General features: G+C 40.0%; 1 long non-coding RNA gene across 2 annotated transcripts; it reads right to left on the reverse strand.

Annotated features, from left to right (window-relative positions):
* On the reverse strand, positions 1 to 24,147 carry LOC147759026 (uncharacterized). 2 transcript variants are annotated; one of them, XR_015318718.1, is made up of 5 exons: positions 23,632 to 24,147; positions 14,529 to 14,580; positions 13,811 to 14,021; positions 12,920 to 13,301; positions 1 to 1,770 (listed from the first exon to the last, which is right to left on the reverse strand). It is a non-coding gene; the product is annotated as an uncharacterized LOC147759026 (long non-coding RNA). The 2 variants fall into 2 exon arrangements; XR_015318717.1 differs by lacking the exons at positions 1 to 1,770; positions 12,920 to 13,301 and having other exon boundaries at positions 13,321 to 14,021; positions 23,632 to 24,129.
* Positions 24,148 to 24,912: the final 765 nt, after the last annotated feature.

Consider the following 24,912-nt stretch of genomic DNA (forward strand, 5'->3'; position numbering starts at 1 on the left):
TAAATTAACAGGCTATTACAAACATATCCAGTACACTTCAGTATTGAATAACTTTAAACTAGCTGGGCTAGAATGATCTATGTAGGTCCGCATAACTACCTAGCGATAATGTGAAATTGAAGTGAACAGGTACCACGGGCGAGAAAGCCTTCCATGGCCCTTAAGCTAGACGTCTGTCAAAATCAGAAATTTCAACCTACACAGAATATTAGGCTGTTACAAGCGAATCCGGCGGACTTTACAATTTGGGGTTCCACATGTAATTTCTTCACCTATAGCTTTTCAAAGTTAATCGTTAGCAAGATATGCTTGCCTACTATTTTCGCTTTTTGATGCATGGAATGTCTCCTAACCACGAAAACATAGAGCGTGGAAATGAGCAGGTTCAGGCCATCGTTGGATATTTTTTGCTCAATCCAGGAAGTGATTGACGCATGGCGACGACGTTTCGCGCTGTCGTCACATAACAAGGTTATGTGTTTTGTTTAAAGCTTCGTTGTCTAATGTCTTCAGCCACCTTCGATGAATTTCCGCTACGTTATGGCTTTCGAGAAAACACTGAACATTGATTTTTGAGACCAAATGACGCTTTTTCTTTTGGACTCGTTTATCCTGGAGTGAATCTAGTTTCCGATTTTCACTTACAAGTTTCCGGAAGACTAGAGTATTTAGCAGTAAAATTTTGTCTGCCAGAGGCACATATTTCAAAAGTTATTCAGTTTCAAAATTTGCCGGGTTTATTTGTAATGGTTCAGTATATTAAAAAATTATCTATAATGTGTACAGTTAAGGTGGATGAAACTTAGTTTCACAAATCTGAGAGCAAGAAACGTTTTTATACTTACATTGTCTATGTGTATAGCTCTCTATAGAAATATATCAAGTCTGTCGAAAATTTTGTTTCGCGCATCAGTATGCGATGTTTATATGTACCATTAAAATTCAATAGCACACGCAGCAGCAACTTAAGGATTAAACAACGTACGGAACTTTGATGCAATCCAAATTAGACTTAGCTCCTATAACTATTCAGAGAGAGCCATGCTTATGGAGATTTGAATGAGTTTACCTGACTGATTAGTGAAGATGCCGCTGAACCATCAGTTAATATATCAATGAGTGAAGATACTCTAGATACTAAGTTGACGTTGAGGCGTTATTACAAAATCAGATTTTTTTCTTTACTTTTTACTGACATACTTTTAAAATAAACCTACTTTGAATTTTGTAGAGGACTATTTGAATCAAAAGCTAATCGTGCTAGAGCATGCTGATCAGCACCCAAAGCAACCGCAAACATTAGAGTAATCTTTTTAACAAAAAATGCTCGTACTGTAAACCAAGGTTAAAAGCACAAGAAAATGGTTAGGATACTTTCTACGGGCTCTAATCAATTTTTTGGGAGGTATGATGGCAAGTGAAATGCAATGTATGTTTTATGAGTAATGCAACTAAAAACTTCAACAAAATGTTCGAAAGTACCGGCATAGATTCCTGCGTTATATTCCATTGTATTATGTAGCAAGGGTTTAAACAATAAGTTTCACCTAGCAGTTCGATCTGCTCGCCGAAGAAATGCTTACGCCACATTTCAACGTACTCCTGAAACGATTGTATACGTCTGTATGATTTCCATATCGTATCTGCACCAACTGAGCGCAGGACGACGGATCCACGACCGGCGGCGTTGGTTAATGGTAATTAAGCTCTGATTGCGACACCCTGAGCTGTCCGCTCAGCACAAAGCACAGCATCTGAAATGTGTCATAGCTTCTCGGAGCAATAACAGAGTAATAAATTCATAGGTTTTATTTGTACATAGAGTATCTGCAATTTTATTTTCGCAGGTTTCATACCTATCGTAAAAAATTACGAGCCAAATTTGATAAAAACGACCTATCTGACGTTACGTTATCCCCTTTGTTAGCTAAAGTGTTTTCGATTTGTGTCATCGAACCTTACGGGGCGTTCGACTTGAATAAGTAGAAAAGCATCTTAGAGAAGTGCATTAAATATGCGGTAAGTATTAGTTAATATACTATTTGTAAGCATGCCTCTTACAATCGGCTTCAAGCTTCTTTCCGTAATACGAAAATTTGAAAAAATACTTCGCGATAAAAATGTATGTGTTCGTCCCTGGGAGGCGGGAAAATTTAAATGTATACCTAGCATGTGCTGACTATATTTTCAACACTCCTGAAATACAGGACATGTTGGTGATTATATTGTTTGAGCCTACTCATTTTCGATTCGTGTAATAATCTCCAACCTTCCTACATATCCGTAATAAAAGAAAAAACTATGTAATGGTGTGATAAAGAATTCACGCCGTGAAGAAACTTCGGATTTCGTACGATTGTGTGACTAAACAGACATCAGCCGTGCCCTTATTTTTGTCTATTCTTAGTTTGACGTACAATAGGCATAATATCACAGTATGCTTTCATGGAAATCCGAGTGTGTACGCCCTATTTTCTTTGCTGAAGCGGGAAATGTCTGCTCGATCCTCGCCATAATGGAACATTCTCCAGTATTAAAGAATGGCTTTACTGAATGATGTGTCAGAGACTGCCGACTGTATTGTACCTCTGTTACGAAAACATGAAAAATTACGTTGACATATTAATTAGCGACAGAGTAAACGTTTACCTTGAAGCAAACTCGAAGTTTCCAGCTATATATGATTTTTTTTTTTAATGAATGCTCTTTAGAGAGAGACAGTGATCTTTCAAATTAATTGCAACAAAACTTGAAATAAAGTACAGGCTAACTGCTTAATAGCATATTGTTCATATAAGATATCCTTACACGTTTTATAGCAAAAAATTCGAATTGATGCAGGATAGACAACGAAATTTTAAAAAAATATTGCTTTTATAGTACGAAGAATAGTATTTATCCACCGGCAAAAATATTGAGTGTAACGTCCAGTCAGCGAGGTTTGTGACCAAGTTGTGAGGGCAATTGGTCAAGGTCTTCATTATCTTAAATCGCTGATTGTCTAGCCATATTGTCATAAATACTCGCTTCACCTGTGGCACAATAATTTATACCAGTCATGTAATACAGCCGTCATGTAATATTAACTTATGGAAAATTTCGTAAGTCTCTTTGCCCTTCTCGTGCAATCTAAATTTTACCACATGAACAAGAAATAAAATGACAGCGAGGCAACTTCCTACTTTTTTGTGACGTCTCCGCCTATGGGATCATTCCTTGTACTTTTTTTGGGCTTTACATGTAACTTCCTCCACCGTTTAAACATCAAACGGGCCGAGTTGTATGACAAATAAAGAGGCGTCTATAAGGGCAATCTATGTAGACCCCTCTTCGGGTTTTCCCCCTGCTGTTCTTAATTGCTTGTCCATTGGTGGGTCGTTAATGGCGGAAAGACCTTTAAAGCCACGCATGAACTAATGATGTCATGTAACATTTTTTAACAATTTTTTTAGCTGAGTAGTGGCCTGCATTTAATGTTTCATTATAGTGGACGAGCCCCTTTAAACCTCACCAAATGCTCTGAGGTGGCCGCTTAGAGCATTATCTACAGTTAACCGATCTTTCTTGCCGAAAATTGTTGTGTACAATTTTTTTCACGTGCATCATCTATTTTGTGCCTAAGCAGCTTTTTTTTCTTTACTGCGAGCAATAATGTGCTTGCGCTTGAGAGGTCGGCAACTGCACTTCAGCTAGGTACATATGGAATCGATGAATACACGTCATTTAGGATAATGCGTGACATAATCTCGTGAAGAAGTAACTTGAGGTGATCGGGTCGCAAACTACACGCAACGGGCAGGACGCGTAGTTTGTCAACAGCCACTTGAGCGACCGTATGGAGCGTCGTTTGCAATTTAGATCAGACCTCCCAACCTCAAGTAAATAAATATCTTCAGCAAGAAATTGCTCGCTATAGCGCCCGGAGACTGACATGCGCCACGATATTCATGTAGATTTCAAGATTCACACTCCTTCAAGTTCAATAGGCTGGCAGATTGCGATTAAACCGTAACGCGAACCACTATTCCAGCCAGTGTTATGGATATTATAGCACCGACATCTCTGCGCCACTGCATGTCTCCTCCTTACCTTTAGGTAAAATTCTGAGCTCCAAAATGCTGAAATGCCAAACCGCGCCCGATACTGCTCGTTTCTATTCAATTGTACGTGTAATCCTCGTTTGCTCAGCTATACTTTCACCAGCAAAAAAGGTAGCGACAAGTGTCGCACAGCGTATGTAGTTCTTGCGTTCAGGTTTTGATTTCACAGAAAAGCTTATCTGACGAATTAAAGCAAAACACAGCATGCCACATCTCAACGCAGTGGACTCGAATAATAAAATATGCAAATGGCTACAATTTAATGTTTCATATCTTAAATTGTAACTGGTAGTCCATCTAATTTCGGACGACTTTTGGGGAGCAGCGGGCACGAGTTGGCCATTCTTGGTACTAGAAAAGAGCCTGCCCTTTCTAAGACAAAACAAGAAACCCATTATGGCGAAAAATAGTGCTTCTTTTTCAAAATTCGAGCAAAGATCACCTAATATCCTATTTGTTTAAGCGGGACAAACCCCCCGACCAAGATAGTAAACTTCCTGGATTATGCTATTACAAATACATATTCTGCTGCGCAGGGTGCGGAAACAACATAACTGGAAGTTCAGAAAAATAGAGGAAAAATAGTATGAATTCAAGGTTTAATAGGTGTTGTTCAAGTGCGAATGTTTGACGATCATTTCGTTGCGTCCAGGTCGTTGGTGAAGAAGGTTGATATATAATAAGACTACCATGTCATGGATCGTGCATGAAGGCTTCTCGTGTATATCATATGTCATAAAGGTTATGTAAGGCTCTTTAGGGCCGATAAAACCAGGGTATCTTATCGGTGTCGTTTGATCCTCAATTCTCACAAGCGTAAAGCAGTAGGTCGCCTTCGATTATTCTTTGACAAAAGAATTGATCTTCGATGCAAGGAAATAAATTGCAGAAATGCTTGCTCACCATTTAGAAGTTGTGCTATTTATAGCCAGAAAACAATTCTCAGACTGACATTAGTGTTTTGAGCGTGACGTCCAGTAAAGGAGACGTGTCACCGAATTTTTTGGCACCGGAAAGGCGATCGCATCCCCAAAGAAGTTTATATGCATGTTCTACAAACTGTCATGTGACCGTAGATAAGTTAAATGTATAAAGAATAATTTTGCGTCTTTCGGTAAGATGGTACAACGGCTCATAATAGTACCCTGTGTCGGGATTGGCCGTCCAAGAATGTAAGCATGTTCCGGAATGAGTACATTTTGCAATTAGACAGGTCAGATTTGCATCTTTTAGACCGGCATGCATGAGGCGTAGTTGACCGCGAGTCCATTCTGGGCAGAACAATGTCAATTCGCCTACTAGTGCCATCAGAAGGGCGTTCGCAGGTTTGCAAATTTAAGATTCGAAATGAGCCTCTGAGCGACACACTCTGAGGTACCGAATCGATGCTGTCATCGCACTGAATGGTGGTTGTATAGATAAATATGACCGCAAAGAATAAGATTTTTGGAAAAAGCAAAAAAAACGTTAAATATTTTATTTTGTTATTGTTTCGAAACAGTTTTAGACAGGCGTCATAACTAAAAATCCTTTAGAGAGAGAGAGAGAGAGAGAGAGAGAGAGAGATTTGAAAACCTTTTTTGAAAGCTTTTTTTTAAATGTTTTTTGGATTTTACACAGCCTTGACTTGCTCTGTGTTCATACAATGTGACAAAGATTCCACTGTGTAAGAAAACAGGCACAATCTTCTCATTTCTCAAACGAGCTTTCTGCTGACAAGCTGAAGGCTTTAAGATAGGCCTGCGTGCTGGTTAGACTGACTATCGTTTACTTGAAGATCTCCATCACTTGTGCCAAAAATACCAAGCCCAATTTTTCCCGGCAGTAACCTTATAAATAAGCCGTCGTTGAAATTTCATAAGTTTGCTAATATGAGAGCGTATTAGGTTGGAACATACGTGATGGGGGGTTTTGCCTAATAGAAGACCGAACGTCTTCTTCAAATCCAACCACTAAAACTAATTTACTATGTATTTCCCACTGCCTTCCATCTCTAAGCCAGTTCATTAATTCCTTCTCGCCAAAAATTTGCAGCTCTGCTGTGAAGGACACCCTCATTATTATCAGATGTACAGTTACGGGTTTTGATTGCTGCTGCTGTAGCCCGTCAGCGTGTGGTCTATGTAATATAATAGGTACAAAACAATTTCCCACTGTAGGTGTCGCGCGGTAGCTTTAATGTCCTTTGCCGTGCTGAATTGTCACGGAGCAGGATGACGTTGCTCTTCTTATTGAACGCTTCCTGTTGAATATCCTCGTTCTATTGATGTTAAAAAACGTTGTTGACCGTCTTGTTCTTCTGAAGTTCAAAGTCTCTATGTATAAGACCCTTCTACTTTCACCAAACCCAAATTATGGTCTTCTTTGGATAGAGAACTTTGGCTGGAAGCTTAGGTTTATATCCTGGAGCTAACGATATCTTCACTTCTTCAGGTTAATGTAGAGACATTGTTTCTTGTCATCCGTAGGAATTCGCTGCTGGTCAAGATATTGAAGATCGATAAGAAGCTCTGCTTTCTTGGGCGCCTCACGTACAGCACACTCAGACTCCTAATGTCTATCAAAACTCCCTTCCTCTGTAATGCCTGACAACGATGTTGTGTTCGCAGCCTGTCTTCACGGCCAATTAATGAGTAGTTTGCAATCTTAGGTCTTTACCGACATCGTACAACCGGGCGTGGTGGGATACATCCTCCAAATCCAAAATCCAATTTTTGGCCAATAAAATTCACCTAATAGTTTTCGTAATTGTATAGTACAAACATTTCGTGCTAGTTCAATAGCTCCACGACGAAGATGCACTTCTGTGAGCACTAATGTAAAATCAGTTCACTGTATGGAGAGGAGAGATAGCACTTTCAAATGGTATATAAATGTAGACAAGGAGTGGACAGGTAAAAGACTCAGAAAATACTGAAGACTGTAATTACGATAGCCTAATTCGACAATTTAAAAACGATCTATTAAAAAATACATTACATTTTTAGGGCTTATCTACTTGACAATTTGTCACATTGGGTCTATATAAAAAATATAAAATATTTACGTAAATTGTCAGGGGACATATATATAAACTTCGACGCATTTTCAACATGTGTGTTATTCCCTTATTCTATCCTATAGCCGTCGAAGTATTCTTTGGCAATTGTATGACTAACTGCCTAAAACGAATGATTGTGAAACTAATTTAAAAAACATGCAAAGCTAGCTTCGGCCTTATGCTCCTCCCAACAGCGGCAGAATGCAGCCCTACATATTTTGCCGAAACAAACCCATAGACCGATAGAGTGAGTGACCAAGAGAGGGAGCAAAAGGCAGGAAGGAAACAACAGGAACCAAAGTCTTAGCAGAAGCTGCAAACGGCAGACTACGTCCTTTCCACCCACTGTGCCCCACTTCCCTTCCAGTGCAGCGGTCACCTCATCACAACAATACAGTGAGGCCTGGGGGAGCTCCGATCCACTATCTACTACACTCACTACATTCACCACCACGACCACCATTTTCCTTTCCATCCCATCCGAATTTTCTCCTAGATACACATATACGCACTCCGACACTTGCAATGACTGGCCCCTACTTATTTTTCGCGGCCGCCCGTCCACACGCTTAGTGGCTTCGTAGGGCGTGTTACCACCAGGCGTCCGCTATCCGTATCAACCGGTGTCGGCGCCCTCTCTTTATGGGTCCGAAATTACTTTGTTCGCCGTTGGCGGTCCCCATCGGTGACCCCTTTGCAGGGAAGCGCTTAGACTTCGTTCTTTTTCAAGTCCCGTCCTTCTAGAGAAAGCATAGTTTCGATATTACAACTTTAACGACATGCGCCCCACGATCACCTTTCGTAGAATGCCCGTCCGCGTATTGCCTGAAGGCAACGCTGCTAAGATACAGAAACGAAGTCTCCTCTATCGCATTGCTGCTTATAAGTTCGACACCCATATAGAGCTGCGCTTGCTGTTTGTGGAAAAAAAAAACGGCTATATGCACCTAAACTTTATACTATTCACGTTCGCCATATATAAAATAACATGTATATATATTGCTACATTTACCCTACAATATTGGTGTTAGAAAATATAGCCCGAAAGCGAAAACAATGGCAACCTACACATTTAGTTATGTAACTAATGATAATAAGAAATTGAAAAACGATTTCTAAATTTTAAGAGGTGTTCCATCAAAGCAGATCTATATGTTCATGGGATTCTATCTGTGTGTTAGATATAAAGCTTTATTTACTTGAATAAGCTCAGCTAGAGTTAAGAACACAGTTAACCTACGGCTGTTACTAATGGGCGAACATGTTTGAGCGTGGTTCATAGAACTCTGTGCTATGGGTACAAGCTTTTCGAAATTAAACATCTTCTCTTTCAATACTCCACTATTAATAACACAAACAAGATGTACTCATATACTCGGCCATTACAATACAGACGCAATTATACAATAACTGAGGTCAAATTAGCTGGCTCTTGCTTGTGATTATCCCCGACAATTATTATGATGGCCAGGCTTGAGTCACAATCGGCGATAAACTATTCCTACTTCCAATTGATCAAAGTTGACGTAACGTTATTTTTATTAACGCCCAAGCTCGGTTGCCTGCGTTAGCAGTACATTCGCTCAACATCACCAGTTAGAGAGGTTCATAAAAAAATTTAATTATAAACAAAGCGCGCTGGAAAAATCTATTCAGTTCTCATGGGTGTAAAGGAGTGGCCTCAAGAGAGTTCTTCCGGAACAATTCGCGGGGTTCTACTTAGTTCCATAGGGACCGATCTTCTCGTGCCTCTCCTCTCTCATCGCCACCTCTCTGTGAACATCAGCGCGGCTTCGCATAGCCTACACTGAGCTCTTAAGCCACTTTACGTACCACCTTTCATGGTTTTCTTTTATTTTCGTTTTTTTAGCGCAGAAGAGGTAGTACAAAAGGACATTCTTCTTTTATTACTCGTTGCCCCAAGTCACCTGCGGGGCAAACTTAGGCCGAACTTTTTCATCCTCCGAGCGCTGCAGTGCGCGTATAGAGGTACTAAAAGCAAAATGAGCAAAAGTTCATAAGTCGTTCAATGTCCTAGGAATTTTTTTTGCGAAATAATGCCTTTGCGTGTCTTGTTTCATATTTCCCTTGTGATACGATGAGATGTATGATATCACGTATCATCAGGTTGGTATCCTTTGAATTGTAGACTCCGATATGTCTTAACTCGTTCATACCTAAACTTGCCACGTGTTACGCTTTCTAGGAAATCTGCAACATTGATAAATCAAGTAGTAAGCACCGTGACGTGCGACGAACAAGATCTCTAGCGGGACAAATAATTCTCAAAAACCGATCCAGCGAAGTCCTTGAACTCCGTGTCATGCTGGGAAGGTCCTTCTGCGCTTCCTGTCTTCACAGATCATTGTAATATAATGTTTTAGCTGCCTGATTAAGCGAGAAGAAACCTATTGGAGCACTGGTATACAGTCTGTTTCAATCGCACCCATTAACTACAACTAGTCAATGGCATCGTAAAACAGCATAACGGTTTTCTATTTGTAGGTAATCGATTAACCTTAAGTTACCATTGAGTACAACATGCATATACACAATACAAAATTCAAGCTAATTCAGCACTTCATCCAGAAATTCAGTATTGTGAAGGGGAGGAATACATGAACGAGTTATCCAGTAACTTTAACTGATAGAAGCGTGCAAACTGAGTAAAAACCAAAATGTATCAAAACAATGTTTCGTGTTGAAAAAGAAACCCCTTTTGTTATGCACTTCTGGGAAAGCCAGCGGGCAGTATGTTACCGACAAGGAAAAGACTCCCGGAGGAGTTAGGTTTGACAAGAAAAGAAAAAGAGTTCGTTCCCAGAGGCAGGCCATCAAGGTAATTGTCAATCCGGTATAGCTCGTAGCAGACGGCAGGCCCTGCCATATCAGATTATTCGAGGGAATTCTCGGTTGCAGCTCTGCCCAGGTTGATCGGAGGAAGCCATATTGTAGCAACCAGTAAAAGAGAGGGACTATGAAAAGTTTGTACACGCGATGCAGCAGACTTAGTGAATGACTGACAAGCACGCGAACGTTCAAGGCTCTTGTCTATGATATTTAGGAAAGAAAGTCGCGTATCATTGCAGACAATAATCGCTACAAACGACGTCCATCGTACGTCTGATGAACGTAAGATCGTAATTATTGGCCAATTTCATAAGGCCATCTAGAGATTTTATCACGCCTTATCGGGCCTGGTCAACTACGTCTATGTATCTATGCGGTTTTTTCATGCGCCTTCTGCTTTCTAATCGTGTGACGACATTGCTGCTAAAAAGAGCATGTACGATGCAATGACAATACGACAATTACGACAATATACAAAAAATCATGAAAAGCGAGTAATTCAGGTATCCTATTTGGTTTCCTTTCATTCTTGGGACCATATACATGGTTCGATATGTAATATAGTAATTATCATTAGTCTGTTTCACTCGGTGATACCAACGTTGCTGTGACTATAGCTTATTTTGAAGCGAATTTCAATAGCTTCATGTTGGGTTTACGAAGGACCACACGGAAGAGCACTGGACTGCAATAATCAGGCTCACACAGAAAAATGATCGCAATTGTCTGTGGGTTGGAATATTGAAGTGTGCAACTGGCAATGTAGCTGAGAAAGTTAAGGAATGTAAAGTGCCCCTCTAACTAAGCAAAATCGGAAAAAAAATCGAAAACAGTATGTAACGCAATGACGAGAAAGGTTAATTCTAACCAAACCACAAAAAGAGTGGTTTTTCAACTGGGTCAGATAATGTCAGAATGCGGAATCTCTGTTTATCTTTAAGGACCCTCAGACATCGTATCAAAACTAGTGTTTTTAATTCATCTAACTATAAAAAAAATTAATCGGGGGGTCAGCTATAAAAAATAGCTAAAGTGAGCACAAAAAATTCGTTCCAAATGGCATAACCAAATTTCAGAGTTTGACAACTGAAGACTAGAAAAGGGTCGGTTTCTCACAAGAAGCGCATTTTGGGACTTTAGTTACTGACACTCAACAGATCTATAGACACTCTAGCAAAAGGTTTTATGAGTCTTTGTGATTCAGCAGGTCCAAGATCCCAGCGGAATAATGGTCCGGGCTGTGATTTCTATCCACGACGCAGGAGACTTTCGTTCACGTCATAATAAAGCGTCTCTGAGGTATTTAGCACTATTAGTGGTCAGGTTCTATTTCGGCCGTAGCCTGGAAATTTACCCAACTTGAATCGGATTGTATTGTAACGGGTCAGGTCGTTGGCTGACGACTAACAATTATAAAAGCTGGCAGCTAAAGCCTTTACCCTAATCGCGTTCGAGTTCGCAGCTGTTTATTGCGCACATTCTGACCATAACACCCGGCTATGACTACTAGCTATGTAGCGTCTGCACGGCGTTCGCATGTCTCCCATGCGACTGGGCCTTCCGCAATTCGGTATCTGAATGCTCAGTGCTAGGCTCCCCGGTTGACCAACGGCTGCGTGCCGTCGCCATATCCTTCGGTTTACGGCCACCATCGTAGTACGTACCCAACGCCTGCATTTCATGGAGTCTTTACGGCCCGAATTGGGCAACCTCGTACCGTATAGTGGCGCTTGTTCTCCATACGGCATACGTGCGGTCTCCTTTGCCAATCAACCCTTCTTGTGGCAACGCTAACTCTGCTCGAGCTGTGCTTCGGACAGTTGTCCGGTCCCTGGGTCTGGTGCCTTGGTCACTTTCATAAACTTCGTCGGGTACGGGTTTCTTTGCCCCTACGAACTTGTCCGATTGAGTCCGACCATATATCGGCTAACAGCTTAGGCATATATATATATATATATATATATATATATATATATATTCCTAAGCTTAGGTAATATATAAAAGCTTAGATAATATAATATATGATAATCCGGAGTATTTACTAAGCTCAAGATTTGCAAAACGTTAAGTAAGATAGTCGTATTAAAGTGAATTGAAATTAAATTACTTAGAAATTATTTAGATGTAATTAAATTATGATTTAGCTTCTTAGTACATCGGAATCATATTTGTTCAAGTGTTGACCGTTAATAAAACGTAATTCGAAAAATATTATGAATTGGCCATATGAATTGGCCAGCAAAAGATATGTCTCGTCCATTGGGATAGCATGGGAGTAACGCTGGGGACTTGTAACCTTAGGGTTCCACGTTCCGATAACGGGAAGCGCATATAAATCGATATTATCTATACTGGCAGACTTCTCAATGAAGTTAATTATAGTAAATTCCGTGTTTTAAACTTGCCATTACCTTTTAGACTAATGGGGTCTTACCGTCTATAAATTCATGAAAAATTAACAATTCCAATCAAAAGTGTTTTTCCGATGGCTTATCAAAATGGCAGCATAGCGACCATCAGTTACCTCGCACAGCTTAAGAATACACCCCCCCCCCCCCCCCCTCCAACGGTCCTATCCGGTTGCTTTATTCTCGAGTTAGCTTTAGGTAGCGGATATGTTGTTCTTACCTCATATGCGAAACGAAGCTTGAAATTTTACCTTGACGAGTTACAAAAGGCGGTGCAAAGAATTGTGTGGGGGATTTTATTGAGTTTCAGCAAAGCTGAATCAGCGGACACACTATGGTAATCATTAGAATCACGCTGGTGCCTTTCAAATGCCGGGGAAAAGAGTAAAATCTAGTAGAAAGCTGCATTGAAGAGGAATAAAAGTTGCCCGTCTTCGTAGCCACGAGGTATCTATCGCCTTCGCCATTATTCCATGCTGGCCAGCCTTTTCTATACGTATATCTTGCATATACTGGCTTACCTTGTCCGGCCTATGCTTTTCAGCTAGCGTTTTCCTGTCGCCTTTGCCTTAAGATCAACGCTCGATACCGCTCCTTTTTACAAGCTCTCCAAACGAGTACTACAACAACAAAACGGTCCACATGCTACCGCCGTTCATGAAGAAACCATGGAGACACGTTCTCAAGCCTCTCGTTGGATCTAATGGACTTTAAAGTGGACAGCATCTGGAAGACGGCTTCCATCGGCCTTACCTGTCTTGCTTCGTCTGCTATTTTGCAATAATGGGTAGATGAAAGTAAACGCTTCGTCCCCAAAAGCCGGTCTGCCACAATGACGCTTTGGAACAGTGGTGTTGTTGCTGTCGTTGTTACCGACAGGCTGACCCAAATAATGGTGCACAACTGCGAAGTGAGATCCGGTTTAACAAAAAACAATTTATTCTTTTAAGTTGCTCAAAAATCTGCTTTTTTTTTTGACGACGCTAATTTCTGTTTCTGTTGTTAGAAAAACCCGTATCGGCTTAGCGCTAAAGGAGCGTTTCTTATCAGCTAGTACAATTGATCGTCGATTTCTGTTAAATGTCGACGCATATTTTAGATACCGTCCGTAGTTCACTAACGTGGAACACGTTATTTAGTCAACAAAGATTTTATTAAGTCACAAAATTGTTTAGTTAATTCATCAAGTATGTTCAATTGCTAAAGCAAGTACATTGATATATAGTAAAACATGTAGTTTTAGGTAGAACAGATGTTTTAAAAGTTGCTACCGCTATTGCTTACACAGTAAGCATGTCGCAAGAGTCATATAAAGTGCTAATTATAATATACAAATAGAACAGATGCAAATGAAAACGTTAATTTATGCTTAAAGCACGAGCTGATATGCGATTACAAGCCCCACATTTTACCGTTCCGTCAATTCGTATCGGCGTCTGTTGAGTATTCCTTTGTACACTAGGCCCTGCTTCAAATGATGTCTCTTTCGGATCCTGCAGCTATTCCTCGGAATCTTCTACGCCATCGCTTCTGTTTCCCCCTTGTGAGCATAACCCATAACCATATTTCAGGACCGGCAGGTCGGAAGGAAGCCGCGGACGTTTCCACCTTCATTTCCGGATGCTGTAAAAAGAAATATCAGCTGCAGTCATCCTCTTTGTACGAGCGCGTTCGGTTTAACACAAACCTCACGTAAACGAAACACGCAGAAGTGCAAAGAACAAGAAAACGTCAAGTCAACCACCTGCAGATATTCTACAGATGTATGTTGCATAATTGTCTTTTTTTTGCAGAGCCGTGAAAGTATCTATTATAAATTAATGCTACCTCGAAACTTTATACGAGGGGTCCCTATTGGTCCCGCCGCGTATCAATTTTATAAACTGTTTGGCGCTATCACTGTCTGCTGTGAGACTATACTTCGAAGAAAACGTTAGGCTTCGTTTTCGTGCGTGTTTGTAATGCTACAATTACTTCTAGTTTCCTATAAAAACCATGTTCTGAAATTAAAAGAACATCTACAATTTCTGGCGATTAATAATGAAAAATATCGGGGGCATTATTGCTATGTGGTCAGCGAATAAATACAAGATGTTTCTCAGATTTTTTTTCTAAATTTAGCGAACCTACCACGTAATGTTCTCGCAGTGATGCTAATCAGCCAATGTTGGTTATAATTGACCTGTGAATTGACATGAAAGGGTTAAGAAGTGTTAAAAATTTACTCTGTTTCCGTTAAAGAGTCACTTTGATGTTTTACGTTTGTAAGTTCCTTTGCACTACGCCACCGTGACAGTCATTTAAATTCATTAAAAGATTATATTGCACAGCTTCAACGTTCGATGTTGAAAGGATTTCTCGACGATGCCGTATTCGTCTTTACTCAATCGTCCCGCTAATATCGTTGACGATCAGAGCGGCGTTGATAGTTTTTAAGCGGCGGCAAAATCAGCAGCTATTGCCGAGTTCCAACATTGTAACTGACGATGTTGTAAACCGCTTACGCTTGGTACATAGTCTGCAATATTTGCACGTATGGCCGTTCTTGTTATGTTGGGGGGGGGGGGGGGGTATGGAAACTCTCGGTCAGACACCGGGTATCTAGCGGAACCCAAAAAGGGGATATCTGTAATTGCTTCTGTTTGACCTACATATGCCCCTTTATACGAGAAACAATTACCTTTATTAGGAATAAGACAAATCACTTAACTGGACGCCTTGGAACAGAGCAGTTGGGTTGAAATCAGTTATGTATGTTCAACTATTATCCGTTAAGTACAAAAAATGGTTGTCAATTTTCCAATGTATTTATAAAAATGGCAAGGTCTAGAAGAAAAAGCCCCTGTATTACCGATAGTTCGCAGGGTGCTTACTGGTTCCGCTAAATTTATTCTAGCTACTGCGAGCTTTTTTAAGACATTTTTTTGATATTTTATTATCCGAAGTCGACATAGCTTTACTTATCTAAGGATATTCGGTACTCTTATCTGGCGATAATTAAATAACTGTTGTCAGAATACAAAATGTTTTCATAGGGGCTACATGTTTAGGTGCTGCATCAAATGGTCACAGCAATACATATAGAAATATTTTCTAGTTCTATTTGTTCCGACTTCTATGGTTGTTATCAAGTGAGGGCCAATTGGTCATTTTTTACAGTTTTTTTTTGCACCCATCATTTCATTGCAGTCCTACCAGATTCAGAATATAACCCTTTTGGACAACAACCGCCTTTTGCTGTCAACTATCTTTTATGCTGTTTTCTCAGGTGGTCATTTTTTACGATTGTTCGACTGACGATGTTTTCAGATGGGCTAATTATATTTTTTAACGTAAGCGGGACGTTTTATAGAAGATTAAACCCTCTTGTGTGATTATGATAGCGATTATTAATGTTATTACTCTACACTTATAATCTTGCCTTACTTCTGTTGTATTTCACTTCCTCTTTATCGGCTTCAGTTCCCTGCTTCTTGTCTCCATTGCCACCCCTGAGCTTCGAGCTTCTTCTGCTCGTGGCTACAATTTCCACATGAGCGACTGTTTCGATAACACTTGAGAGCGTTTCCTTAATTTCCTAATTACCGCGACTATCGTTACTGGCGTTTATATGAAGACGACGAAGAAACCGAGCTTCCATCTCTTCATCCCACAGCCCGCGCACGTTCCCTGTTCAGTTTACCTTAGCCTCTCTTTCCCGCTGTCTTGAAAGCTTCGCGAGCTACGTTAGAGGAGCCCCTGTTCCTTGGCTGGTGCCAGGCGGGCGTCTGCGCAGTCTGTGCTTTTTACCCTCGGCCCCCGGCTTTGCATGTCTCAATATTAAATTCCTGCCTTATTGGACGAAGCCAAATTACAACGCATAACATTATTATTCGATGTTCAGGCAAACGTTCCGCCGAACGGACGGATGGACGAACGAACGGGCAGGCGGGCGAGAAGAGCGGATGCAGTCCCTCTTTGATGAACGTAGGCCGATATCATTCCTAGTGAAAAGGAACGGAAGTCCCGTCATGTACAATCAGCCTCTACAACATAAAATAACAGCGCGCCGACAGACTCCATAAGCGTGCCGCTGTTGCTAATGATGACTGATAGAGTACTAAACACTAAGCATACGTCAGAATAGAAATAGCAACTAGCGAAACGGATAGGAACTATCCCAAATTGAGCTGGGCGAGTGCTGTAAAGAAAATGTTCCACTACCTACATAAAAAGGGATTATCAGAAAAAGACATGTGAAAGAAACTAAATCTGTAATAGTAACAGCTAATTAGAAATTACATTCGGAACTGACAATTGAATCGAAACTAACAAACTCTCAGGTGTTCGCCTGGAAAGACGTAAAAGTTGCCCTGGTCAAAAATATCGCTGAGTTCAACTGCCAAGTACCGTTTTCTACGGTCGTTCCTACAGAAACCGATTAATTATTTCAAGGCCGTTGAAATAATTAACTTAGGTCCAATCGAAGCTAATAGGCTAGTTCGACCTTAACCGACGACTGTAGCGTATTTTCCCTATAAAACGGTTCATCCCGTTAGAAAAAAAACTGTATTCGTAGAAGCCCCCTATCCCACCGTTAATCATTAGCCTCAATTTACTAATCGCTGGTAGTTTGATGATTCGCTGGAGAGCCTCTTTTGACATGTTAGATACAGGTCACGCTGTATGCTGCTACTTTTTCCATCTGTTGATTTCGTCCGCGACCTTTAATATATTCCTGAGTATTTTTGTTAAAAATGCTTCAAATATATATTGAGATAGTTCATCTATCGATTGAAGCTAAATTACCGCCCTAGTCCGAATTGCTCAGGGTTAATAAGATTGCACTTAAGAAATTAGAGCATCTTGCATTGCTCCTACCTAATACGATGTAACTAAGCGACCCTGGGCCAAAGTTTGAATCTTGTCATAATTAAAAAACAAAAATACAACGACGAATGTATAACTTTTCAATGGCTTTAGCTTTCCGATCAAATTTTGTTGAAACCACTCGACCAAAGATAGATCCAAAAAAGTACACACAATGTAGGCAACAAAGGCCTTATTCTTGTTAAGCTATTGAACAGGCAACATCCTATTATTGCGTAACGCAGTTGTTTGATAGGCTTGACCTGCTGGAGACAAGGTTAGATGCTTTCCTAATTTTTCAAGCTTGTATTTTTTTTATGTATACTAAGAGCGAACTGTTAAAAATACGTCCTCGTTTTATACATGCATCGCATATATTACATATAACTTTCAATATAGTCTTATAATAAAATGTAAAATCAACTAGCCTCAATTGACTTCGCAAGCAGAGCAACAAGCGACATGTAAAAATTTAATGATGAGGGTCTTTGTATGTAGGCAAACAAATGCAATACTTGTACCTTCGTTAAGGCTCTGTTACCTATGAAACTCATCATTGATTTTGAGGAATCAATCGCATTTGATCTGGGGAATTATGTATCGAAGTTCAGAGTAAAAATCAGTGCGGTCATATAGTCGAATCAGAATTTCCAAACTAGATTATAGGTAATTTACTCTATCGGGTAAAAACAACTACAAACTTTATATATAGCCCTATTTGATTTGAAGCAATTAGACAAACCGCTATTTTTTTTTTAAATAAAAATAAATAGAAGGAGAAGAAAACATTATATTCTTATTCTCACTATATATATATTAACAGTCAAGATATTTTTTCAATATAGTACTAGTACTGTTTATTAATTTTTATAATAATACCGAACATACATAGATATTCCATCTGTACATTGTGGTAATTTTACAGTAATGTTCGATAATAATTTTTCAGCATTATCATATAGTCCATGCGAGAGATATCGCTATAGAACGATGAATGCATCGTGTTTTAGTGTCACGCGAAGCAATCTTGTACGAGGCAAATTAGGTCTTCTTGTTTTTCGCCTGCTTTTTTTTTTTTTTTTAACGATTTTACCGTGATCATGTTTTTATCTCGCAAACGGCCTGTCTTGTCTCGCGTGTGTGCCCAGTAGCACCTTGGAGCCACAATCGGCGGGCGTAAGCCCATGTGGGTGGCATATTTCTTATCTCACTGCCAAAAGATGTAATGTAAAGAACTTGAGACGACACAACGTAATCCTGTATGATTAACCGGGAAGTCAACGAGACGGACAGGGACAAGATCACGACAGGTCACATTAGAGCACGTGTACACGCACTTAGTTAAATTCATCGGCGTGATAGATGCAGAAGCACGTCGCGTTTACAAGGAAAATTGCTCCATGGCGTCTCGTAACAGGTTAGAACTGTATGACTATTTGTCTCTGTATTGAACGATGATAAACCCGATATTTTTGAGGTCTTGTAGTTAAGGCTCGTTCTAAACTTGGTACTAATAAAAAAAGTCTATTGACATATGTAACAAATGTAAGGAACTTCTATATACATAAGGAAAACTACCGTAAATTTAGTAATCGCGTACGTCGGTTCTATTTTTTCTATGTTTTAGACGGGCGTATCATCGTACACTCGAAAATGGCATGTAGAAGAACTTCTGAGTTGGCAGTTTCTTCCAATTTCGTCTTTCTTTGATCTTCAAATTTGATACCGCTAATTATCGTGTCAAACAGCTTTCCCAAACAGCCAACTCGTACGTTGGCCACTTTAGACTTTAGATAATGAAATAAATTCACTACTAAAATGTATCGTCACCCGGCGCCAAGGATCAGTATCCTAAACGTCCAGCCAAAGGAAACTGATCAAAGCGAAGGCACCTTATCGTGCTAAGGTATACAAAGACAACAGGTCACCCTTGAAAAATCGCTCCGTCTCATACCGCTGTTTTCTAATCGTAATTCAATCCTTTAGATGATGAATTACTTCGAGCTTTAGTTATAAAATTATATAGAAATAAATGACAAAATATGAATAAATGACATGATGTAAACAAAAACATTGTAACAATAGTAGAATGTGTGATAAATTTAATGTACGGTTAGCTAATATTCCAATTTATTAAGCCGAATAAATATTTACACGTTTACACGACCGCGTTATAAAAAGTGAAGACATTTAACAATGCAGTTGATCCAAATGAACTAAATGGTTTTGATTCCTGATATTTACGCTTATAATATACGTAATGCTTAATCGGTAATCAGAAATTAGCCCATAAATGGGCAAAAATATACACGCTTGCATCAAGTGCAGCCTGCGGGCCGATATTCGTTTTTTATGTAAGTTTAAATGAAAAACATTTTGAAAATTCCAATTTTCTTACTTTTAGTTAATCACTTCACTTTATCGATGAGAAGTATCCAAATCGTGTATTTGATGATGCATTTCTTTCCCAAAATAGATCTTTGAAACAGCAGGTCCACTGACACATAGGCCAATTTTCGGTTTAGTCTTATGAGTAATGTATTTAGACCTTTTCCAAGTTTTCTGTTCTATTTGCTGTACTTTTCTTCCGCTTCAGTTCGAGTTGTCGTCCCTAACTGTAGAGTTGGCGGCTCGTCGAGCTTCTCTTGATTCTCCCAGAGAGTTGTTGTATGGTCTCCCGCCCATGGCCTGTGGCCGCAATAAGGGACCCGGTCAAGCGAACGAAGAACCTGCACTTAGTCACCCGTAACCCCTCAAGTGGCCGCATCGGCTATTCCTTATTTGTTACCAGGGCTTCATGAACCCTCGGAAGTCACCAAACGTTTTCGCCCTGTTCCAACCTGCCCGCGATAAACCGACGCTCTTTTTCGCTCTACTACAACAAGTCTCTTTTCCTCGTCTCTCAGGGGCCCTAAGGCCAAATAGAACTTAACCCTTGGCGCGTCAGTCCAAGATTAGGTTTACTGCAATAACGACAGAAAGCTACCGAAAATAAGCTAGCAAGACACGGCATATATATATATGCAGTATGACCGTGTCTTTTACGAACGGCAAAAATGTAGGATCGCAGATTTTCAACATCTGCTGAGCATTTCCTACTTAATGTTGGCTTCTCATGTTCAGTTCTTATGCCTGACAGAATTCTAGCTGTTCACGGGTAACGCGGTATTTCTGGCTATATGAGGAAAATCAACGGGTCTACATTTAACGCTAACCCAATTTGGCGACGCTGTTTTTCAAGGTACATGCAACTTCGCTGTGCTTTAGTAAATACATAAGTTGAAATGAATAATACATAAATATATATCAAAAGCTAGTTAAGGAATATATATATGACCTAGAACGGTGTTTCCTATATCATATAGTCGTTTGATATATAGAATGCTCGAATACCTGCTATAAGCTGATCAGAAAAGTTTGCCTGCATACGTTGTTGCGTTGTTTGTGCAAACCTGAACGTGGTGTATGTCGTTATAGCTGGAGAGCTTTTGAAAGTCTGCTTTCCGCATCTGCTTACCACTGAAACGGTGCTTTGAGATCTTTGTTGCGTGCACTGCATAAGCATATAGCATATCGTTGCACAGGCCTTTGGATCAAGGCACATCTGTCTTTCCTTGGAATCGGGTATCTACATGGAGGAGAGAGGTGTCGCTGGGAACAGGTCAGTGGTGGTAGCAAAAGCAAGAGTAAAAGAGAACGCGTCTGCACTGCGCAGACGTCCTTCTTATAGCGACGATAAAAACGGATACATCCAAACCGGGCGACGAGGTTGAAACATCCGCCTCTGTTCCCCTTCACGACACGCTAGCTAAAGGTGTAGGTGTACCCTCCTGCACGACCCGCTGCTTTCCCACTTCAGTGCCTCTGCGACGCCCGAGTTTCCCAATTCTACTCTTGCGTAAGCTGAATTCGCTTAGGGGAAAAGACAGAGCAAAGACTACGCCCTGTATAGGACATTAGAGTAATGCGAACTGGATGAGCAGGTTCCCTCTTGCCGTACGTCGCTTTGGCAGCCATTTTTAAAGATGATAAAAACCATCCCCTTACCACTGTCCTCCCCAGTTCGTGTTCACCAGTTCGTCTGTCCCTTTCGAGTCGCTTACTGTGTGTATAACAGAGTGTATGTATGTTCTCTACCGTTGGACATGGGTCCGTTCTGAATAATATGGCCTGAACGAAATTTTTAAGCAAAGGAAATGATGGTGGCTTCGAGTTTTCCCTATTCACACTGCGCGAACAGCAAAGCCTATGTTATATCGGTCGACCCCTAACAGCTCAAAGTAGAAAACTTTAAGCGAGTCCATGTGCGTCTAACTAACACGACAAGGTCTAATGGACTTCAATGTTCTTCAAGGTATGGTGACGCCAATTCGCTTTTCGCACTATCTAGATTACAGGCACTTGCCTACTAGAACAATGTCAACAGTAGTACGACTGATGACGAAATGGACAACGAGACCTTTCAACATCTTGGTGTACAGGGTTCTATGCAGCATATTATTAAAGATAATAGTCGATCACACAGAGTTGTACGGGTTTGGCAGATGCTAAGAGATCGTAGGTGCCTATACATGAATTTACCGTTTAAATTTTTCAACGGTAATCAACGACCTAAATGCATTGAAATTTATACGCAAAGAGTCTCTTAGGCACGAAGCACATTGCGTTTCAAGCTTTCGCACTATGTGTGATTTTGCAGAAAAAAAAAAAAAAAAAAAAACTTGCGTTAACTAAATTAACTCACAACAAAACTTAACATCATAGAGCGGAATTATCAGATAATCGGCGTAATCTTAACGAATAACGTATTTTGAGATCGGCTATGAAAATGGAAAAACAATTACAACGATTATTATGGTAATTTATAATGATAATAATGGTACCTAGGGCTCCAGTCACGACTTCGGCTATGGCTATGAAGTATTTCATAGCCATAATAATAAAGTAAAGGAGGTCGTTAACAATCATCATTCCATATAACTTTCACTGGACTTTCAACTGGACTGTATGTAGTTACAGTCTAGACACATCTAGACTGTTAACTACTTACATACTTTTTACGTCATGTCGAACTTGCGGCAGGTCGAGTTTGTCTACCTTCAAAACAACTTCTTAGATCGTTAAGTGAAATAGAATGCGTTTAATTTAATTAAAACAAACGTCTGACAATTATCTAACGATAGTAGAGCTATATAAAGTAGTTCAGATAGAATCCGCCACCCTACGCCACAGCTAACGCTCGCGGGCTTTCCTCGTCCTCCGCCAGAAATGAATAAATACATTTTAATAATAGTCAACTGCTTTTTTTTTCTTTAATATAAATAGTCTAGATCTAGTGATAAATTATATTTGTCTCATTTCTATTTCTCTACTTATTTTCCCAATAAAACGACACTTTTACATAATTTTTAACTTTAAACTTCCTACTTCCAAAAAAAAAAGCCCACACCTACCGTCGTGTACCGGATTCAAATTTCGTGACTCGTCGAACATTTGACATTTCATTAAAAACGCTAATTTACATAACTTAATAATTTCTTAAAAGTTCCCATTTGCTCTGAGGCGTTTTTGCCCAGAGTCGATATGTGGTTCAGCTGATTGAAAGTTTAAGACGTTTTTGTTTAACGGTTATTTCATTGACGTTGTATAGCAAATTGTCGCAGACCGTTTCTACACAATGGATAACAAAGCGAATAAGTTAAAACGTTTTCTTCACGGAAGTTTTCACAGAACAGACAGAGGTGTTGCAGGCACTTTGCGTATCAGCTAGTAATTTTGACGCTAGTACCATGGCTTTGCTCTATTCGTTATTTAATTGTATTAATTACTCTATTGAACGTTTCGCATTGCCGATCAACCAAAGCTATTTTACGACTTAAGTTCAAAATCTTGTTTTTTCTAAATGGAGCCAACAACTAATCCTACACCGGCGTAAGAGGGAAAACAACAACTTTGAACAGGTAAACAAAAAATCGTCGCATCGAAAAAAATCTTCTAGATTCTAATATCAAGTTCTACACGTTGGATTCTGTACCGACCTATGCGGTGCTTAGTTACACTTAGCCAACTTAACAGGAGTAAGCGTTTTCTGTTTGAACTTTCTGCCAACGCTCTTTGCTGCATTGATGGCTGTTAGCCTATCTGTGCTGGATGATGACCACTATTGCATCTCTCCACGCTCGGCACTCACAATTGTATTGAAAAGCTACGTCAATAATGTTCAGCTTGCTCAAATTTGTACGCTAAGCCATATTAAATTAGCAAATTTACATGAACGCAATTGGCGATATGAAAGAACGATTGATCCATGTCAATAACATAATATCACCTACTCGAATTCAGATGTCTCCATAAAACCTTTGATAGTTTCGTATCATTTACTCACTCGATGATTTTCGGCAATAGATGACAAGTAGAGTAGTGAAAATTGGGCTCAAAGTTGTCATATCGACCCAATGATCTTAAGTTCCGTGACATAAGTGGGTAAGCTGCACGATGCATCCTTGGTGCTCTGTGGTCCGTTCACAAACAGAAATGCGTACATCGTTTTTGTAAGATGGGCGAAATCATGAACGTTCAAAATATCCATCGAGCCTAAGGTTTTCGCAAGTAGAAAGCATAGACCAAAAATAACGACGACAAATCTATACGAGTCAAAAGAACTGCATTAAACTTGATGACCCGAATTGTTGGCTATCGTGCACCAGGCTAAACATGCGACAAAGAATATAGGAATAGGGAATTTCGAACTGATGCGAAGGATTTCCATGTGTAGCGGCGATAGTATGGCGTTTGAAGGATAGGCCGTCGCAAATTTAGCAAAAAGTCGTCTCCGAGGCCAAAATGGCCTTGACGACGCTGCTCACTAAGCAGCTTATAGAAGTCACCTGGAGCTACGGAGACTTGGCTCTTTTGATTATAACAATGAGAAACCTCTTGGCTATTTTTCGACTTACTTGGACTCACAGTTACAGCACGTGAGACTCGTCATATCGCTTTTTCATGTATCGCATTTGGAGTCTGCAAATATCTATAAGAAAACGCCGTTCGTATAACTTTAGTTATACAAGACAAGACGTCCGGCACGAAAAAATAGGAAATTTGACAACAGCAGACCTGATAATCTCGTATGTGTTGTTTCCGGGGAAGCTAGAAACCTACGCTGGGTTCCCAAGCATGTATTTCCCACTAGGCGACTAACACCGTTGACTGGCAATAGTTCTATAGTTACCCTTATCCTCCACATGGCCGAGTCACGATGGATTTTGTTAAGTCGTTTTCATAATGGTTTGCGAAAGATGAGGTTTTGAACCTATGTAAATTCGTAGTTCAGGCGTTCGTGTAGTTGAAGAAGTCACTTATTTAATCAGAGCTATTTAAAAAAAGCGCACGTGCTTAGTGTTTCCTTAAGCAAAAAACAGCACAATTGTAGTATAATCCCTGGTTTCATCTGATGTAATTTTTATTTACTTACGCTCATGACATGGCAAATAAACAAAAGTATTTATGGACAATAACAAAAATTTTTTAAAAAAATTTATTTCGTATCGTACAATCCTTCCTTGCTGCCCCATGATTGCCCTATGCAGATTTACTATGTCAAACCACATGCAAGCGAGAAACTGAAACAAGTTCCCATGTTAAATATGAACAGCCTTTTCGTTCG

Source organism: Varroa destructor, unplaced genomic scaffold (assembly GCF_002443255.2).
Source record: "Varroa destructor unplaced genomic scaffold, Vdes_3.0 BEIS01000001.1, whole genome shotgun sequence".
Lineage (NCBI taxonomy): Eukaryota > Metazoa > Arthropoda > Arachnida > Mesostigmata > Varroidae > Varroa > Varroa destructor.